The sequence below is a fragment of the Cavia porcellus genome, unplaced genomic scaffold, assembly GCF_034190915.1.
Source record: "Cavia porcellus strain 051 isolate PalLab524CR breed Dunkin Hartley unplaced genomic scaffold, mCavPor4.1 scaffold_7, whole genome shotgun sequence".
NCBI classification, from domain to species: domain Eukaryota; kingdom Metazoa; phylum Chordata; class Mammalia; order Rodentia; family Caviidae; genus Cavia; species Cavia porcellus.
Genome location: NW_026947490.1, coordinates 65,930,622 through 65,951,412, shown reverse-complemented (window position 1 = coordinate 65,951,412; position 20,791 = coordinate 65,930,622). Strand labels below are relative to the sequence as shown.

General features: G+C 35.7%; 1 protein-coding gene, 1 long non-coding RNA gene and 1 pseudogene across 2 annotated transcripts in view; 1 reads left to right on the top strand and 2 right to left on the bottom strand.

Annotated features, from left to right (window-relative positions):
• Positions 1 to 15,815, top strand: part of LOC134477009 (uncharacterized) — a 56,567-nt gene extending 40,752 nt beyond the window's left edge. The window contains exons 2-3 of the long non-coding RNA XR_010048882.1: positions 13,749 to 14,115; positions 15,648 to 15,815. This is a non-coding gene — a long non-coding RNA (uncharacterized LOC134477009). The remainder of the gene's footprint in view (positions 1 to 13,748; positions 14,116 to 15,647) is intronic.
• Positions 1 to 20,791, bottom strand: part of LOC134477008 (RNA 3'-terminal phosphate cyclase-like protein) — a 107,570-nt pseudogene that overhangs the window by 51,502 nt on the left and 35,277 nt on the right.
• Znf438 (zinc finger protein 438) overlaps positions 1 to 20,791 on the bottom strand; it is a 120,000-nt gene that overhangs the window by 63,935 nt on the left and 35,274 nt on the right. The gene's annotated exons all lie outside the window — the stretch shown is intronic.

The following is a 20,791-nucleotide window of genomic DNA, read 5'->3' as shown; positions in this document are numbered from 1 at the left end:
TGTTGGCATTTTGAGACTGCATTGAATATGTGTAACAGTTTTAGAAGTATGGCTATTTTGATCATATTTTGACTGAGGCAACATTGTTCTACTTCCTGATGTATGCTTCAATCTCTGTTTTCAGGATACTGTCTTGTTTTTTTATTTTGTAGAATTCCTTCACTTCCTTGATTAGGTAAGCTCCTAGGTATCTCATTTTTCCTGAAGCTACTATGGATGGTATTTTTTCATAATTTTCTCCTCCTCAAGTTCACTATTGTACACAAATGCTAATGATTTGTATATTGGTGTTATATCCTGCTACGTTGTACAAGTTGGTTCTTAATTCTAACCGTTTTTTTGGTAGATTTCTTTAGGTCTTCTACCTAGAGTATCATGTCTGAAAACAACAATAACTTGAGTTTTTCCTTTCACGTATGTACTTTTGCTTATTTCTCTTGCCTGATCACTCTTACTAATGTTTCAAGGACTATGTTGAATAGGAGTGGTAACAGCAGGCATCCTTATCTTGCCCCTTACTTTAGAGGGAATGTTTTCATCTTTTCTCTATTTAATATGATGCTGGCTGTTGGTTTGTCACAAGTAACTGTTATCAAATTCAGGTACTGTGCTGCTATAGCTGTTTTCTTTAGGTTTTTTTTTTATCATGAAAGGGTGTGGGGTTTGTTTGCATCTATTTTGTTTTCTGTATCTGTTGATATGTTCATGTGGTTTTTTACCTTGCTTCTGATTATGTGATGTTTCAGATTTACTGACTTATGTATGTTGAACTGTCCTTGAATCTTGGGAGGAAATCTACCAGGTCATGATGTATGATTTTTTATGATATGCTTCATTTTATTTACTAATATCATGCTGGAGATTTCTGCAACTGTGTTCATCAAGGAGACAGGCCTATAGTTTTCTGTTTTAGTTGCGTCTTTATCCAGTTTTGAAATCAGAGTGATACTGGCTTCCATAATATTTTTGGGAGCACTCCATCCCACTCAATTTGTTTAAAGATCTTGATGAAAATAGGTAGTATAACATCCCTAACAGTTTTGTAGAATTTTTCAGCGATTCCATCAGGTCCTGAGCTTTTTCAGTTGGTAGATTCTTTATACTATGCTGACTTTATTGCTTGTTAAGCATATTTATGCCTTCTTGGGGTTAGCCTTGGTAATTTGGAATAGGCATCCATCTTTAAAATTTGCTAACTTGTTGGAATACAATTTTTCAAATAGTTACTGTATTCTGGATTTTGACAATGTCTGTTGTTATTTCACCATTTTCATTTCTAATTGCATTGATATGCTTTTTCTATTTCTCTTGCTAATTCTGGCAAAGGGCTTATCTATTTTATTTATTTCTTCAAGGAACCAGCTCTTCAGTTGGCTGATTTTTATAGTTTTTTTCAGTCGTGATTTGATTAATTTCCTTTCTTATCTTTATAATTTCCCTCTTTAATTTGGGTTTGGGCCTAGATTGTTGTTGTTTCTCAAGTATCTTAAGATTTTTCATAAGATTATTTGGGCTTGCTCTGTTCTCCTAATGTCAGCACTGATTGTGGGGAATGTTCCTCTCAGAACTTTTCATATTGTGCCAGAGATTTCAGTGAGTTGTACAGTCACTGTCATTAACATCCAGAAATTTTAAAATATTTTCTCTGATTTCTTCTGTTGTTTAGGAAAGTGGTGTTAATTTTCCAGGATCTTCTATTTTCTGTGGTTCTTCTGCTGTTGATTTCTATTTTCATTGTGCAGTAGTCTGATAGTACGCATGGGGTAATTTCAATTCTTTTTTATTTACTTAAGCAGGCTCTGTAGTCTAGAATGTGTCTATTTTAGAAAAATACCCTGTGCTGCAGAAAAGAAACAACTCAGTTGCAGTAGGGTAGAATGCTCTACAGATATTTCTTTAAGTCCTCATGTTCAAGGATATGGTTCAGATCTGATATTTATTGAATTTTTTTAGTTGATCTCTGTGGGATGTTAAGATCCTCTTCTAGTTTTTATTTGACCTTTTAAATTCATTAGTTTCTTTTTTTATGAAGATAGGTCCTCCAGGATTTGGTGCATATATATTTATCAATGTTAGCTTTTATTGTTGGACTACTCCTTCAAATAGTATATACTAACCTCTTTGTCTCTTTTAATCAGTTTTACAATGTCTGATACTCCTGCTTGTTTTGGGGGTCCTGGTGGATGATATATTGTTTTCCATACACTAATTTTTAGTCTAAAAATATCTTTTTGGATTAGATGAGTTCTTGAATGCAATGTATCATTGGATTCTGATTTTAGATCCATCCTGTCAATCTGTGTTTTAATTAGATAGCAGAGGCTGTTAACTTTGAGAGATATTGCAGAGGTGTGCTGATTATTTACTATAATTGCTTTCTTTCCCTGCTGGTAACTTACTTTTCCTGATTTTTTTTTTTTTTTTTTGGCTGTTTATCCATTGATCTTGGAGTTTCTGTTTCTGCTGGGTTTTTAGTTATGTTAGTTGCACTGTTTCTATCAAGAACATTCTTAAGTATTTTCTGGAATGCTGATTTTGTACTCAATATCCTTTGACCTGTTTTTTTTTTTCCCCCCCAATGGAAATGCCTTATTTCTCATCTATTTTGAATAATAGCTTTCCTGGATAAGTTAATCTGGGTTGGAAATTATTTGCTTTTTGGGCTCAAAATACTTTATTCCAAGCTTTCCTGGCTTTTAAGATTTATGCTGGAAAGTCTGCTGCAATTCTAACTAGTTTACCTTCATGTGTGATTTTTTTATTTTTATCTAATTTTAAAAGTATGGTTTTTCTGAATGGTAATTTAATAACAATATGCTTTGATGAGCTTCTTGTCATATTTGTTTGGTATTTTAAATTCATTTCTTATATTACAGATATTTTCTTCTATGATTTCTGTAAATATAATAATAAATTAACCTATATTATCTTCTAGTTTTCTCTAACTCCAGTTAGCCATAAAATGGTCTTATTGTTATCTAGTACCTGCAGGATAATGTCTTGTTCTCTTACTTTCTTTGTGGCTTCTTTGAGTTCAACATAGTTCACCATTTTGTCCTCAATTTTAGACACTCTGGCTTTGCACCAGATATGTATACAATTTATTAATTCTACAAATTTTCATTTCAGATATTTCTGTCTGACATCTTTTCAAGCATTCTATATCCTTGTTGAATCTGTCATTCAAGCTTTGAACTCTTCTGATTAGCTTATTCAGTTTTTTTTTATTTAAAGAAAGACTAAAAAAAGTAAACGAGTAGATATAAATACTTTCAAAGAAAAAAAGTTATAAATCACTAGTTGATGTTTACATATTGTCCTTTTACAAATAATTGTTCAAGATACAAAAGTGGAACATATAAGTGGGAATTCAAACAACAAGATTGCAAACAGTTCTATTCAACTATCCAACAAAAACTTAGTAATATGGTTATCTATCATATACATTTAAACATATATGCAGTTATCCATATCTTCATTTATATTGAGATTAAATAAATCAAAGCACACTAAAATCACTCTGGACAAAGAATAATAGTATTGCTGGATTTCACATCATGACACTCCAGGATCAACGTTGGGTACTGTAGTGTCTTTCTTCCTTCAAAGTATTTGTTCATTTCATCATATATCAAGATCAGTTCTTGTAAACTGTTCATAGGTTCTAGTCATGCATGAGTCTTAACATGTATTTCTATCTTTTCTATATTAGAGCGGGAAACAAAACAAAGTAGGGCAGAACAGAACATATTCCTATAGATACATAAAATGAAAAAGATATAAAACTGCTATACAAGGAGTTCTATCATGGTTACTATGTTATCTCTTGTTATCTTCAATAGAATTGGCTATATCATCAGATATACTAAAATTGAATATATCAGTATATAATAGTATTCATAGAAACACAACTTTGAAGATAGTGTTAAACTTCAAAAACAGGTAGTAATCAAACCAGAATGGGTATCATAGTAAATGTTGTCATTTTCAGTATAGTTGTCTACACTGTCAGACTTGATACTATTATAACAAATTTGAATAAAATCTGTCAATAACAAACAGCAATCAAACAAGTCAGATTTAACTCAGATCAGTCATAATATTAACAGTATAAGTTATACAGGGCTCCAGATTAGGTTAATAGGCAATTAAAGATGATTACTGTGCTATATCCTGACATTTTTGGGATGGCTATCTGTGCCCTCAGATCTAGTACTTATAGACAAACAGGGACAGAATAAGTTGTATCTAAGCAGAGCGGTGCAAGTAATATGAGTTTTGATTCCTGATACACTATTAATAGTATCTTCTGCTGTGTTGAGACTATTCCTCCCCTTTCATTCCCCCAGGGAATACTGTGCATTTTGGGTCTCACCAAGACCCTCGGTTTTAAATTGGGGAGGGCAACCTGCTATTTACCTAAGTAGTTCCGAACCTTCTCCCTCCTGGACTTGATCTCTAGTTGTATTCCTTTATTTATTTAATGCCTGTCTTTCCCACCTATCCTCAATTACTAGTATAGTTGCCCCTATTACTCTCATTCCCTGTCACATAGAGCACTGTTTTCTCATATTTGATTTTCGGTCCATAAAGCCTTTTTCAGGTTAATTATATTTCCTATAAAGAGCATCTCAGTGGACCCTACCTCCTGATCTAAAGTGCCTGTGATTCTGTTTTTCTTAATTTAGTGTATTAAGGCCATCTATATTAGAGATTATAACCAACCTTCTCTGCCTCATTTCTGTTGTGCTCTTTTTCTGCCATTAGTTGTTTGCTTGTCTTCTTCATTTTGCTTTCTGCTCCATTCATTGAGGCCTCTCTGCCACTGTTCCTGGAATCCTGGTACTTTTTTCTCTCTCTAGAATGTCGTGAAGTATTCTCTGTAGAGTTGGATTGGTGGTCGCAAATTCTTCCAGTTCCTCTTTGTCTTGGAAACATCTTGTTTCTCCATTAATTTCTAGAGATAGCTTTGTAGGGTACATCAATGTGGGCTGGAGGTTATTTTCTTTCAGGGTTTGGAATACTTCACTCCAGGCTCATCTTGATTTGATGGTTTGTGTTGAGAAGTCTGCCGTTATTTTGATGGGCTTGCCCTTGTAAGTAATCTGTTTCCTGTCTCTGGCAGTTTTTAATATTATTTTTATATTGGATTTCTGGGATCTTGATTATTATATGCCTGAGTGTAGTTCTGTTTTGGTTGTAAGTGGGGCTGGAATTCTGTATGCCTCATACATCTGACTATCATTTCCTTTTCCTATGTTTGGGAAGTATTCCTTAATTATTTCTGTGAATAGCCTTTGTAGTTCCTTAGTTTGTACACCTGCTTCTTTATTCACATCCTTTATTCTTAAGTTATAGATCCTCTTGTCTTCTTCCAGCCTTTGTATTGTTACTGTTTGTTGTTATTTTTAAGAAATTTTTCCTTTCATAATCCCACATTGCAAACTTGTCCCCCAGTTTGGATAATCTATCCTTAGCTTCTTTCAAGCAGTTTTGCCAGCTTTCAATGGGGTTTTTAATTTCCTGATAATCTCTTTGAACCTGCTTCATATACTCTTGTTTTCTTTATATTCTTCATCAAACAATTCTCCCCTTTTGTTGTGTTCCTCTATTCTTCCATCAGTGTCTTCTTGAGATGCTTAGCATTTTTTAAATTAATCTATTTATATCTTGCTTTACTTGGTTAAACATTTCAACTTTGAACTCTTCTATGAGGCCCTGACTATATCTCTATGTGTACTGGTGCCGTGCCTGATATTGTATGTCTGCTGTCCTCAATCTCCTGTGTATTTAACTTTCCTGTATCAATGTTCTCAGGGTTGGGGGCTGGAGACTTTTCCTTGTTGCTTCCTCTCCTCATATTTTTTGTTTCTTCCATACAGGCATATATAGAAGGACCCAGTTTTTTTTTCTTTTTTGGTTATGATTCTTTTTCTGAAGTGCGCTGGCTAGATGGTCCTGCCCACTACAGGGTGCTATTGAGGTGCAAACGGGCATTGTATGCTGGCCCCTTCCCTCCAGGTCAGTCAACCTGCTGAGGGCTTCACTGCATTAGGGTGCGCTGCCAGACACAGGTTTGGGCTAGCCTATTGGGTCTCAGTCTGGGATGTGACCCAGGTCAAGTGTTCCCCACCAATCCCATCTGAGAAGGGAGCAACTGACTGAAGTCAGTGCTTCTCCTTGTTCTCACCAGTCTTCCTGGTCCCAGAATGTCATTTGTTGGAACCCCTTTTTCTGTGGAATGGTTTTATTCCCAGCACTCATCTCAGGTTGATGCAGGTTCCCCACCAGCTCAGCTCTCTGTTCTGTTTGCCAACCCACGACCTCAGTGTGACTGTGTTTCTAGTGGTTCAAAGCGGCAGGATTTTGGTCAGCTCCATAAGTTGTAGCAGCGCAAGTACGGTCACTGCAGTGAGGACACCAAGCCTCTAGTTGTTCTCAATAGTAGCACTGGGACTGTATGTTTGATTGGTTCTTCCCATCTTAGTTTCTTTCTGGGTTGAGAATATTCATCTCCCTCTGTTCAGGACTCCCTACACTGTGTTATTTTGAAATCTCAGTTGAGTAGCTCAGGAGCCTCTATAGCCTGCTGTTATCTATCTGCCATCTTTCCCGGAAACCCCCAGTTTTTTACTTCTTGCAAATTCACTATGGGCATACTGAGTGATACTGTTGTGACCTTTGTGTACATTTTCTCTTTGAAGTTGTCTAGACTTCATTATTTGTATAAACTTTTCATAGAATTCCACTACCTGGCATTTACTTTCCTCTCCCTTTGTGACCTGTTGCTCTGGCATAGGAGAGTTAGGAAGCCTTAGGGATCTTCCATTGCCTTGATTTGACATGCTACTGTGTACATGTTTATCTGTTTCTTGCTCTCTACCTTTGAAGTGGCAGTACAGTAGGTTGAAATCTAGTAAAATGAGCAGAGTCTCTGGTTTATACAAAGATTTTTAATAAAATGTTCTCTCCATGAAGTCTTTTCAGCTTTGTATGTTCGGTGATAGTATTTATCCTCCTGTTATTTACTTTAAGAAATTTGGGCTCAGTATCCTGTGTTTTTAATTGATCTTCTCTAAGAGACTAGACTTCTCTATTCAGCCATGTTGGATCCTGCTAATTCTTTTTCTTGCCTAATTTTCCTAGTTGGAACTTTTAATTCAATGTTAAAAAGGGAACACAATCTTGTCTTGTTCCTAATCTTAGTGGGAATGCTTTTTATCTTTTATGATTAGGTATGATGCTAGCTGTATGGTTTTCACAGATTCATCATGTTGAAGAAGTCTCCTTCTACTTTTATTCTGTACAGTGTTTTAGTAATAAAAAAGAAGTAGAAACACTGCCTTCAGTGAAGAACCAACAGGCATTTAGGAAAAGACAAAAGCAATAAGCTTCAGATAATTCTCTGATTTCTGTAGTCCTTCAGTCTGTGTCTGGAACAACTGGGTCAGGGTTGAATCTTTTCTGCTTCCAGGATAAGCCACCTATAGCCAGAGGCAAATATACAGATGGAGGATGTGGTGTTGCCAAATCTGATTAGAGAAAATAAACTATTCAGTTTGAAAGATTCTCAACAGGGGTTTGGCAGCATGGAAGAATGAAGACATAATCCTACAAAGGGAGGAAAAGGGAATCAATCAATTACAGATAGACCACTTCCTTTTTAAAATTTAATTTTAACGAGGGTAAAATTAAACAAAACAAAACAAAGCCTATCAGAAGTAAACAATGTAAACGGCAATTTCAAAGCAAGACAACAGGAGATCATCACTGGTTACCATAATGTCTCTTGCTTTCTTCTAAATACTTGTATATCTTCACACACAATGAATTCATACAAAACAAAATAAAGTGATCAGAACAGAGTGATGAAGGCATCATAGGCCTTGAAAACCAGATAATAGGGAAGTCAACAATGGCTGCCATGTCTCTCATTCTCTTCAAAATAGCTGTTTATACCTTCACGTATGTTTAAATTAAACATACAATACAGACTAAAATTACCCTGAACAAAGAATAATGTCATTACTGGATTTCACAGGATGATACACAATCAGCAATGGATAACATAATGTCTCTTTTCTTCAAAGTAGTTGTTCATTTCATCATGCATTATATAATCAATTTTCATAGACTGTTTAGGAGAAGTTCTACACATATAAGTCTCTACATGTATACCTATTCTTTCCATATTAGAGGGGGAAAAAAAACCCAAATTGCTAGGAAAATCTGAAACAAAAAAGACAAATAACAGCAGCAGAGAGCCCAAAACACACACAATATAGGCCTTCAATAACTAGAGTTCTTATTTTACATAATGATTTCCAAGAGTTCCTCAGATCACCAGACACTAACATGCACAACTGTTCCAATGTTAACTGTTTTGTTCCAAGACCTTATAGAATTTGTAGCATCCTGTGTATTTATCATTTTAGATATTTTTCTTTTCCCTTCCTTTTTCTTTTTCTTCTTTTTCTCTGAGATATTATTTTTCCCCTTTGAGCAGTTTCTTATTCTTTCACTGTATTTATTGAGGTTTTTGTATCTTATGTACTCTTACCATTTCTTACACTAGGGACACTATGCAGTACTTACACGTGTGAGTTTGATTTCACTTATGAGTATGGTCTCAAGTTGTGCTCATTTATTTATAAATATCTCAATGTGATCATTCTTTATAGCAGAGAAGTACTCCATTGTATAAAAATACCACAACTTTTTTATCCATTCATCAGTTGATGGGCATGTAGGCTGTTTCCAAGATCTGGCCATTACAAATTGTGCTGCTATAAACATGGGTGCACATATATCACTGTGGTATGATGTTTTCAGTTCTTCTGGGAATATGTCTAAAAATGGAATACCTGGGTCAAATGGGACTTCAAATCCCAGCTTTTTGAGAAACCTCCGGACTGATCTCCACAGTGGTTGCACCAGTCTGCACTCCCAACAACAGTGCAGTAGAGTTCCTTTTTCCCCACAATCTTTCCAGCATTTGTTGTTTGTAGTTTTCTTTATCCTGGCCATTTTTATGGAGTGAGATGGAATCACAGTGATGTTTTAATTTGCATTTTCTTAATGACTAATGATGCTGAACATTTTTTCATGTATTTATTTGCCATTTGTATTTCTTCATCTGAGAACTGTGTATTCACCTCATTTTTGGATTGGGTCTTTGAATTTCAGGTCTGATTTTTCAAAATTCTTTATATGTTTTGGACAGAAGTGCTTTCTCTGAGGGACAGTTCACTAAGATTTTTTCCCAGTTTGTGCATTTTCTTTTCACTTTTCTGGAGATTTCATTCAACATGCAGAAACTCTTTAATAAGACATGATTCCAGTTATTGATTTTGTGAAGTTATTTCCCAGGTGGTTTGATTCTTGTTCATGAATGCTCTACCTAACCCTATCTCTTCAAGATTTCTACTTACTTTGTCTTCCAACAGACTTAGTGTTTCTGTTTTAATTTAGATCTTTGTTCCATTTAGACTTTAGTTTAGTACATGGTGATAGGCATGGGTTGAATTTTAGTTTTTGGCATATGGAGAGCCAGTTCTTCCAGCACCATTTATTAAACAGATTATCTTTCTTCCTGTCAATGTGCTTGGCCCCTTTATCTAAGATAAGTTGAGTGTGTGTGTTTGTAGTTGTAACTTCTAATCCATTCCATTGATCTTCAGGTCTGTTTTTTTTCCATTACCATGCTGATTTTATTACAGTAGCTTTGTAGTATAACTTCAAGTCAGGGAATGTGATGACTCTTGCCTTTGTTGTTTAGAATTGCCTTTGTTATTCTAGGTCAGTTCTGGTTCCAGATGAATTTTAGGAGTGATTTCTTTAGATCTTTGAGGTATGCTAGTGTTATTTTGATTGAGAGTGCATTAAATCTGTCTAACAATTTTGGAGATTGGCCATTTTCACAATATTTGTTCTTCCTATCCATGAACAAGGGATGTCTTTCCATTTTCTCAGGTCCTCTTCAATTTCTTTTTCAAGGCATTACAATTTTCTCTGAATAGCTATTTTACTTCTTTTGTTAGATTTATTCCGAAGTATTTCATTTTGGGGGATGCTATTGTGAAGGGTGTGACTTCTCTTATTTCTCTATCAGTTTTGTTGTTAGTGGATAGGAATGTTATTCATTTTTAAGTATTGACTGTATCTATCTACATTACTGAATTTATTTATTATACCTAGGAGTCTTTCAATGAAGTTTTGGGGTCTTCTATGTAGAGTATCATGTCCCCTGCAAATGATAATTTAACTTTTTTTTTCCTATCCTTATTCCTTTTATTTCTCTCTCCTGTCTAATTCCTCTGCCTAGTATTTCCAGCACTATATTGAACAGGAGTGGTGATAAGGAACATCCTTGTCTTGTGCTTGATTTTAGAGTAAAGGTTTTCAGTTTTTGAACATTTAATATGATGCTGGCTGTTGGTTTGCCATAGATGGCCTTTACTGTATTGAGGTAAAGACCACCTATTCCAATTTTCTGTAAGGTTCTTACCATGAATAAGTGTTGGACCTTATCAAAAGCTTTTTCTGCATCTACAGACATGATCATGGGGTTATTTTTGGCCCTACTGATATGGTGAGTTAATTTATTGATTTACATATGTTTAACCATCCCTGCATGCCTGGGATGAATCCCACTTGGTCATGATGTTTAATCTTCTTGATGATTTGCTACATTTTGTTTTCCAATATTTTAGTGAGAATTTTTGCATCTATGTTCATTAGGGAGTTTGCCCTGTAGTTCTCTTTTTGATTGGGTCTTTCTCACATTTTGATACTAGAGTAATATTTGCTTCCAGGAATGAGTTAGGGAGAACTGCTTCCCTTTCATTGAAGAGTTTGGGGAGTGTCAGCTTTAAGTCTTCTTTGAGTTTCTTGTAGAATTTTGCAGTGAATGTGTCTGGGTCTGGGCTTTCCTTTGTTAGTAAGGATTTAATTACATTTTCAAATTTGTTAATTAAATTGGGCTATTCAGCAGTTTTACATCTTCTTGACTGAGCTTTGATAATTCATGTTTCTAGGAATCTGTCCATTTCTTCTGTGTTATCAAGCCTATGAGTAAAGGTTTTTAAAATTGGTGTTGATGATCTGTATTTCCACAGGGTCTATAGTGATTTCATGCTTTTCATTCCCGATTGCATGAATTTGAGTTTTTTACTTCCTTTTTTAAAATAAGGTTGTCTAGAGGCTTATCAATTTTATTTATTCTTTCAAGGAACCAACTCTTTGATTCATTGCTTCTTTGTATTGTTTTCTTAACCTCTATTGCATTGATTTCTGCTCTGATCTTTATAATTTCCTCACTTTTGGCTTTGGGGTTGACTTGCTCTTCTTTTTCTAGATGTTTGAAGTGTAGCATCAGGTTGTTGATTTGTGTTTGTTCTGTTTTCCTGATGTGGGAATTCACTGCAATAAATTTTTCTCTGAGGACTGCTTTCACTGCATCCCACACATTCCAGTAAGTTATACTTGTATTTTCATTTGCTTGTAGATATTTTTTTAATTTCCTCTGTGACCCACTGACTGCTCAGGAGTATACTATTCAATTTTCATGTGTTTGAGGTGTTTTTGCAGTTTCTTTTGTGACTGATTTCAAGTTTCATGGTGATTTGACCTGGTAACATGCATGGGATAATTTTCATTCTCTTGCATTTACTTAAGCATGTTCTGTGGACTAGTATATGGTTTATTTTAGAGAATGTATCCTGTGCTGCTGAGAAGGATGTATATTCTGATGTTGTTGGGTGGAACATTCTGTATACATCTACCAAGTCCATTTGCTCACAGGTGTGATTCAATTGTGTTATTTCTTTGCTGATTTTCTGTCTGCTTGATGTGTCCCTTTGTGTCAATGGTGTGTTATAACTGTGTTATTGCTTATTTAATTTTTCTTTTCTGTTAATATTTGTTTTGTATAGCTGGGTGCTCTGAAATTTGATGCATATATATTTAAGATTGTTATCTCTTCCTTTTGAAGTTTTCCCTTAATTAGTATATAGTAATCTTGTTTATCTTTTTGGATCATTCTTGGTTGAAGTTCACATTGTCTGCAAACAGAATACCTATGCCTGCTTTTTTGGGGGCTCCTGTTGCATGAAGTATTGTTTTCCATCCTTTGACTTTCAGTCTATGAGTTTCTTTTTGGGTTAGATTGGTTTCTTTCCTATAGCATATGCTTCAATGTTGTTTCTTGATCCATTCTGCCAATTTGTTTCTTTTAATTGGTGAATTGAGACCATTTACATTAATGGTTATGATTAATATATATTATTTTTAACATGCTATCTTCCTGCTGTTGATTCTTTACCTTTCCACTCTGTTTAATTGTCTGCCTTGCTTAGTGGTTTTTTTCTTATGTCTATCTAGAATGTCTTTCAGTATTCTTTACAGGGTTGGTTTGATGGTCATGAAGTTCTTCAGCTGTTCTTCGTCATGGAACTATCTTATTTTTCCATCCATTTTGAAGGACATCTTTGCAGCATACATCAGGGTTGGAAGTTGTTTTCCTTTAGGACCTGAAATACTTCACTCCATGCTCTTCTTGACTTGTGTTGAGAAGTCTGCCATGATTCTGCGTGGCTTTCCTTTACAAGTGATTTTTTCTGTTCTAAAAGCTTTTAATATTCTGTTCTTACGTTGGATTTCTGGGATGGTGATTATTATATGTTGATGTAGTTTTATTTTGGTGATGGTTATTTGGAGTTCTCTATGCTTCACTGATCTGTATGTCAGTTTCTATTCTCATGTTTGGGAAATTTTCAGCTATTCTGTAAATAGCCTCTTGATATAATTTGTGTTGTCACCTTCTTTTTCATTTTTCCCTATCAATCTTACGTGTTTTTTTTGCGTCATCTTACAGCTGTTAAACTGTTATTTCCTGATTCCTTGTTATTTTTAAAAGATCTTTCCTTTCCTGTTCACTAGCTGCAATCTTGTCTTTGAAGTCTGAAAGTCTATCTTCACTTTCATTGAGGCGGTTTTGCCAACTTTCAATGGAGTTTTTGATTTCCTGTATATTTCTTTGAATCTGCTTCATCACTGTTTGTGTCTTATATCGTTCATTCAGCGTTTCCATTTTTTTCACTGTTCCTCTAATTTTTTACCTATGTCTTCTCTAGATGTATTTGGCATCTTTCATTACATTTATCATTTCTTCTTTTACCTGGGAGATGATTTCTGATGTGAGTCCTTTTATAACTTCCCAGAGTTGTTTCTTTACTTCAGTTGTTATCATTTCAGGAATTTGAGGTATATGGCCTAAATTTTCCTCTATGTTCATGTTTCCTAGGCTTGCTTGGGATGGGCTGGAGGTTTGAGATTGTATTTTACTCTTTTGTCTTGTGATTTTCTTATATTTCCAGATTTTTAGCCATGTTCCAAAGCTTCCTTGTGGGCTTGGAATCACCTCGCGCACCCCAGCTCCTGGGATGAATTTTGCTGGGTGTGGCACAGTCAGGCCCAAGGGGACCTCCTGTGCATCCTTCAATGATTTAGAATAGTTGGCAGGGTCTTTCCTGCTGTGAGCGATGGTCCAAAGCTTCCCCCGTGTGCTTGGAACCAATCACCTTGCACATCTTTGGCTCCTGTTCCCTTTTGAGAATCACTACTTTAAGCATCATTGTGTATTGGCAAGAATGACTTATATCTACAGAAACATATTTTTCTTTTAACTACAGTATTCTTGATACAAATGGTAAAAATAAAATGCTTTTAAGTATTTTTTTTTTTTTTAGCATTTCTGTGTAAATACCTGTGATGGCTGACAATGTCAACCTGAGGAAGAGAGGCTCAGCGATTCCACACCCTAAGGTGTAGAAGACCCACCCAAGCAAGAGCAGCTCATCACCTGGCTGGTATAAAGGGGGAAATGAGGAAGGATAGATTCCCTTTTGCTTGGAGGAGCTCTAGTCTTCATCTGTACCTTGGGTGTCATCTCTTGGCTTCCAGTGCAGACTTCAGCCTCCACCACAGACCTGTTTGCATTCTCATATGGACTCGAACAGAACACTACAGTTATCTCCAGACCCTGGACAGAATCCTTCTTCTCCAGTGTGCAGACACCCTCTGCACGCTTCATCATCTACCCTGTGGGTGGCCACTGTAAGCCAATCTTGTGATTTCTTATACATTTGTATATTGTGTTATATCTGTTTCTCTAGTAAAACACTGATACAATACCACATTGTTCCTAAGGCAATTTTAATTTGAGTTGAATTAAAGCTACCTGTTAGGATTTAAAAAAAAAAAAAACATTAAGACTCATAAATCATGTATTCTAGAACAGAAAATATTGTGGAGAATTACTCTGAAAGTATCAAAATCTTAATTTAGTGCAAGCAAATATAAATTTTCATAATTTTCAATTATGACTGGTACTCTTAAGACACATTAAATAAATATGAAACTTTATTGCACAAGGGTAAGTCATTTCCTTGGCAGGTTAAAAAGCAAGCAGGGTGGTAGCTTGATGGTAGCACACTTACCCAGAGTTCTGACTTTAGCACCCATACCCCTAAAGTAGGGTTACTATTACTTCACATCTATGTATTTAGTAATGGTTTACCAAAAAAGTGTGTTGTAGTAAAACAAAACAAAACTCTTAATCAAGTAAAATGCATCCCTCCCTCAGATACAGCTGCAGTATCTGGCTCTTTGTAGGGCATTCACTAAGCATTTTGCATGTTTATACACTGGCCTGGCCTGAAAAGCCTAATTGAGCTATCTTGCTAGTGAAGAAAATAAATCTTCTACAATAAGTAATGTGCAAGATAACATGTGAAGTACTAGAAAATTTAGTAACAAACTTTAAAGCAATTAAAGCAATGCAAATATTTGATTTTAAGAACACAGTTAAATTTTCCTACAATGCAACAGTTTCTTTGTGCCTTTGTGTTTTAATCCTGATCTCAGGAGAAACAGACATATCACTGAAGAGCTGCATCCAGAGCAGCCCACATCTCTCTCTGTATCCTATAAATCCACCCTCCTGGAGCCCTGCATATGCTTGGAAAAGGGGGTTTGTGGCTCATTAAGAAACCCACTGCCCTGATTATTTCTGGAAACCTAAGAATCCACTTCCTACATGACCAACACTAATCTTTCTTCCTTGAACTCTGAAAATCTCCTACATTATACTCCTCTTTACTGCTCTCTTTAGACCATGTCACCTGCATCTGGAGACAAATGACATGATCACAGGGAAAATCACTCGCCTTCCTAATATCACATACAGCCTACCTAAGGGACTCTGACAGTCCTGCATGCTACTGACACAGTAAAGTGGATGCCTGCCTCTTTCCCAAGGCCACACCCCTCCCTGAGCCTGGGATATATTCTTTCCTGTTTTCCCAACTACATGAAGGCACTATTCTTTCTCTTACTCACATATTCACCTCTTTTAGCAGATTTCTTTGCACTGCTTTTACATAAACCCAAGTCTCTGCCATGGAAAAGACAGCAGCAGCAGTAACATAACTCTCTCCAGCTGTAGCCCACAGGCCTATCTAGATATTCCCAGTTTCAAATAAACTTCTCTATGAAACTGTTCAGTAGTTTGCCCTGCACTTTTTAATCTCTTGGTCACTCTCCCTGTTAACTGAGGCCCCCTACTCATACAAGATTGTCTCTTCCAGAGTCTTACACAGATGCTTTTCAGTCCTCATCTTCCCTGACATCACAGCAACAAGACAACTGCTTATCTTAGAGAAGGACATTCTCCTTCTCTCAGCTCTCAGGAATCAAGTCTCCTGATTTTTCTTTCTGCCATCCTCGCTACCTTTGGCCACGGAACGCTGGAGCACATGAAGGCAAGTATCATGTTTTACTTTATATTCTCTCCCAGGGACAGTACATCTGTATCTCCAGCTTTATTGTGTCCACACAGATTAAAAACAAGTTCTTGGTGCTTTTAAACTCCAGTCTATGTCTCCTCTGAGCTCCCGGTGTGCCGGCCTCTGGCCCTTCCCTCTCTGCCAGTCACCACAGCACAGAGAGTGACAAAAAGCATGGGTCTGCAGGCATAGTCCTTGGATTCAAATTCTACCTCCTCCTCTTCCCAGCTGACTTTGAGATTCTGTACCATCCCTAAAAATGTGCCTTGTTCCTCCCTACCCCAGGTCTTTGCACAGGCCCAGTTACCTGTTTAGAATGCTCTTTCCTCCTTCCCTTCTCGTAGTTGGCTCCTATTCACCCTTCAGATTCTACTTAAAGGTACCCTCCATAGGACGCTTTCCTTCTCTGGCCTCCTAGATGAGGCCAACACTTTTATTACTGGTGTTCATTATTCCCTGCCTTTCCTTCAGGTAGGAGAAAATGGAAGGTGTAGTTTGAAGAGACGTGTTTCAATCAGCCAGAATTTAAATAAGACATTTAACCATTTAGTTGAAAAAGCAAACAGAAGCAAAGAGTAAGGAGAATTATTTGCGTGACACCAAGCTGTATGAAGAGCGCTAATTAAATAATTTCAGGATATATAAAGAAAAAAATAAATAGCAAATCTTCTGGGATCTCTACAAAAGTACTACCTTGTTCTCCAACCTTGCAATTTTTATTAAAATGAGTTAAGAAACAGAATAATCTTTTCCTCCCTATTTAAAATACATTTTCAGCATATAGCTAATGATTCATCTGGTCACAATGTACTAAAATACAGACAAATTCAATCTAAATGAAAAAATGACAAGTTGTTGTAGTCAGGGGTTGTACACGAGAACAATTCAGATCAGGACATGGAGTTTATAATATTTTTATAATGGTCACCGGAAGTTAACACAGGAGAATGCAGGAAATCTATCCGCAACACCAACGACATAGATTATTTAGTCAAGAGTCTAAACCCCATGGCAAGTCCTACATGAGTCCAGATAAAAACCCAGAGCTCAGAACAACACCTCCACGAGTCCAACTGGAAGTCCAGAGCCCACAAGAAGGACTCACGCCAGTCTCTTTTACAGATTCGTGCCGGGAAGACCCAAGGGTCAGCGGTGGAAGCCAGAAAGTCTATGCCAGCAGGATGAAGGAGCTGTGCTAGTGGGATGAGGGTTCTACACTGGAGCTGAGAAGTCACACTCACAACAAAGAGCGGGGCTGTCCTGAAAGGCACCACAGCTGTCCTCAGCGACACAGAGGCCCCGAGCTCCTCCGACAACAAGCACAGTCGGGTACGTGCCAGGAAGCAGCGTGACGAGTTCACCCTGGAGACCAGGCAGCACATGTCTTCCCCTCCGGAGCTAGGAAGCAATGATTGATGTGAAGACCAAAGCTTCTCCAGGAGAACCAACAGCTCAGACAGCAACTCGTAGGAGAACCAACAATGCCTCCATAACGCCTCAATCCCTCTCTCAACACCTCTCTTCTCCACCTATTTATCCTAGCAGCCCTCCTCAGGTGGAGCATCTTCTCTCAATGCATGTTGATGTAATCCAGCTGGCATTAAGTTGACCACTAGTTATCAAACCATAACACAAGTCTATCTATAACTTTAATTCATAGGTCAATTCAAAAATGTCTACCACTTTTTAACCTGACTTTGGATGTCATCTCCTCATATTCTGGATATCTAAACTAAATCTCAGGATATATTTAGATGGAATACTCTTCAGGAATAAAATACCAGCACACACAACTTGAATGAATATCAAGGGAATTACACTGAATGAAAAAGTCAATCTCCAAATGATACATCCACCAAGGATCCATTAACACATTATAGAGATAAAAAGTATGAGAACAGAAATTTGTAGTTGTCAGTCATTAAGGATGGGTAGGCAGGTAAGAGGGTAGATGAATGTGGCAATAAAAGGAATCCTTATGATGGAAATGTTCATCTTGACTGGAGTGGATACAAGAAACTACACATGATAAAACTGCATAAAAATATACACATACACACAAAATGAGCACAAGAAAAGTTACACAAATCTAAATAAGATCTGGATTATATGACTGTTAAAATTCCGAGTGTTGCTACTGAGGGAGAAATGGTATAGGTTACATGGAATGTTATGATACTTCTTATAAATGCAAGTGAATTTACAATTATTTCAAACTTAAAATGTGTAATTAAAAAAACAGCTTTAAAACTAGGATTAGAGGTACCATTTGAGTCTGTTAATTCCCTTCAGAGTATTTTCCAGAAGAATTAAAAACATCATACCACAGTGATATATGTGTGCCTACATTTATAGCAGCATAATTTCTAATAGCTAAATCTTGGAAACAACCCAAATGCCCATCAACAGTGGAATGGATAAAAAAGATGTGGTAGTTTTATTCAATGGAGTACTACTCAGTTATAAAGAAGAATAAACTTGAGGATTTTGTAGGTAAATGAATGCAACTAGAGACCATATTCATAAGTGAAATAAATGAAACTTGCAAGTGTAAACACTGTCTTGTCTCCCTAGTGTAAGCAACTAAAAGAGTAAATAAGATACAAAATGTAAAACAGATATTGAGAAAGGGAAAGAAACTGCTCACCAGGAAAAGAACAATTGGGATCGGGAAAAGGAGAAATAAAAGGGAAAATAAATAAATAAACAAGATACCTAACATGATTATACTACTAATTTCCTTTAGTTCATTGAAAATATCAGTTGGTACTTATATTCATTAATTAATTTTGCATGTTTATATCTTGTAATCTGAGCAACTACTTTGAAGACAACAATACAATTATAATAACCATTGTTAATTTCTTATTATCCTATTTTGAAACTATCACTGTTTTTATCTTGGTTTCCTTTTCTCTCTTTTAAATAAAAAAATAGCTTTAAGGCTAACAATGTAGTTTGGTAGAAGAGCGCTCACCTAGCATATGTAAGGTTCTGGATTCAATCCTTAGGACCACAATAAATAAATAACAAAACAATAATAATAAATATCTTTAAAGTACTTTTAACACTTCCTCAAGGGTAATTACTAGGTTACCTATGGTACAGAATTCTAATTTTTTACAAAGGTCTTCCTCTAATTTTTGCACATTCCACCTTTGTTGGTAAAAATAGAGAGCTCACAAAATAGAGATTTAAGGGGAAAAAAGGAGAAAGGTCTGGACGTTGTAATGAACATAATAAAGAACTGCTAATACTTTAAAAAGTAGATCTTGAAATGTACCACAAAGTTTGAGGTCATAATAATATAAATAAATATTTATGACCTAAACAAATTGCCTCCTTTGGTACTTTGAAGTATTAAAAAAAGTTGCATAGAATTAAATTACAAAGCTAACACACTTATTTATGCAGCTGGTCTTTTTTAAAATCAAGAATCTTTAAACCTACAATTCTAATAGGCTTACTGGTGACACCCCAATCCTTTGAAAAATAAATGAAATATCGTAAATCATTTGACAGTTCTTAAGCATAGATTTTTATCATCAGTCTTTAAAAATAAAAAGCAACATGAAGGGATGAGATCTTGTTTTGTACCCTATAAAACTTAAAGATAGAAAATAAATCATCACATTAAATGTCATTTAGAACCCTAACTTCAAAAATTAGGATTAAATTGGCATAATATTTGTGGTCATTCCTATGAGAATTCATATAAGCAGAGTAGCTTTTCTTACAAAAGATTACAGAACTCTGGCACTTCCTGTGATAAATGAAGCAATAAGGCTTTGAAATTGCAATTGTGTACATTTAAGTATTTCATATAAGCAACCAGATTGTCATCTTGCTAGATATCCAGTATAAAAAATTTATTACTTGACCAAAAGAATGTTGGCATGCTTACAAAGAGTGAAAGATTAGAGTAAGCTTTTTTAAATTTTAAGATACAAATTTAGAACCAAATTATTGCTATAAATTTCAACCTTTTTTCTGGCAAGTTGATTTTATGAAATGATTTACAGGTTTTGTAGAAAATAATTGAAATTTTAAAATCTATAAATATTTCAAAACATTTCAAATTAAACAGAAGAACAATTTTGAGATCTAGGTGTCAGCCATAGGATCCTAAAAATTTTTATCATAGTTCATTGAAAGTAATACATTCTCCATGATCTAACTGTAAGGTAAATTCAATAATTGGTCATTAGTAAGTTCAGTTTATGAAAATAAGCCTTCAAAAGTCAGACAGTCCAGCATTCTGGGAGGAAGTCAAAGCTGAGCTTTCCTGTCTGGATGGCCCATCATATTCAAGAAGAATTCTACTGAAGGAGAGTTATTCAAAGGGACAAAATATTTCTTCAGAGTTTCCTCACTATTTGTCACTCACATAAGCCAACATCGCTACCTCCTCACTACTCGAAGCAAGTATATTTCAGTAGTTTTTATAATTCATTTTTAAGATACAGCTACCAAACTTCTTTCAAATAAGCTATTTATCAAGGTCACATTCATACAGGTTGTACTCATATTTTGATATAAATACTTCAATGAATAACTGGGTTAGTATCAGAAAGCCTCCTTAAAGTCTGCATGTTTTACTGCTAATGAAGTATTCTTAAAGGATACTTTAAAATGTTAATTTGTTTCTCAAGAAATTACTAAACACTGAAAACACCAAACAATACTTCCAACAAATGTGTTAGTTACAATAGAAAATAGTATTTACACAAAATGGAGCCCTATTCTGTCGTAAAGAAAGATAAACCGGAGTCATCTGTAAGAAAATGGATGCATCTTTAGACTATAATGCTAAATGAAGTCAACCAAACACACAAACTTAAATTGTGCATGGTTTCTCTTATATGCAAGACTCAAATTACAAATAAAGAGCAAAACAAAAGACAATAGGAAGTCAGGAGCTACATCCTTCTCACATGTGAAGGGGA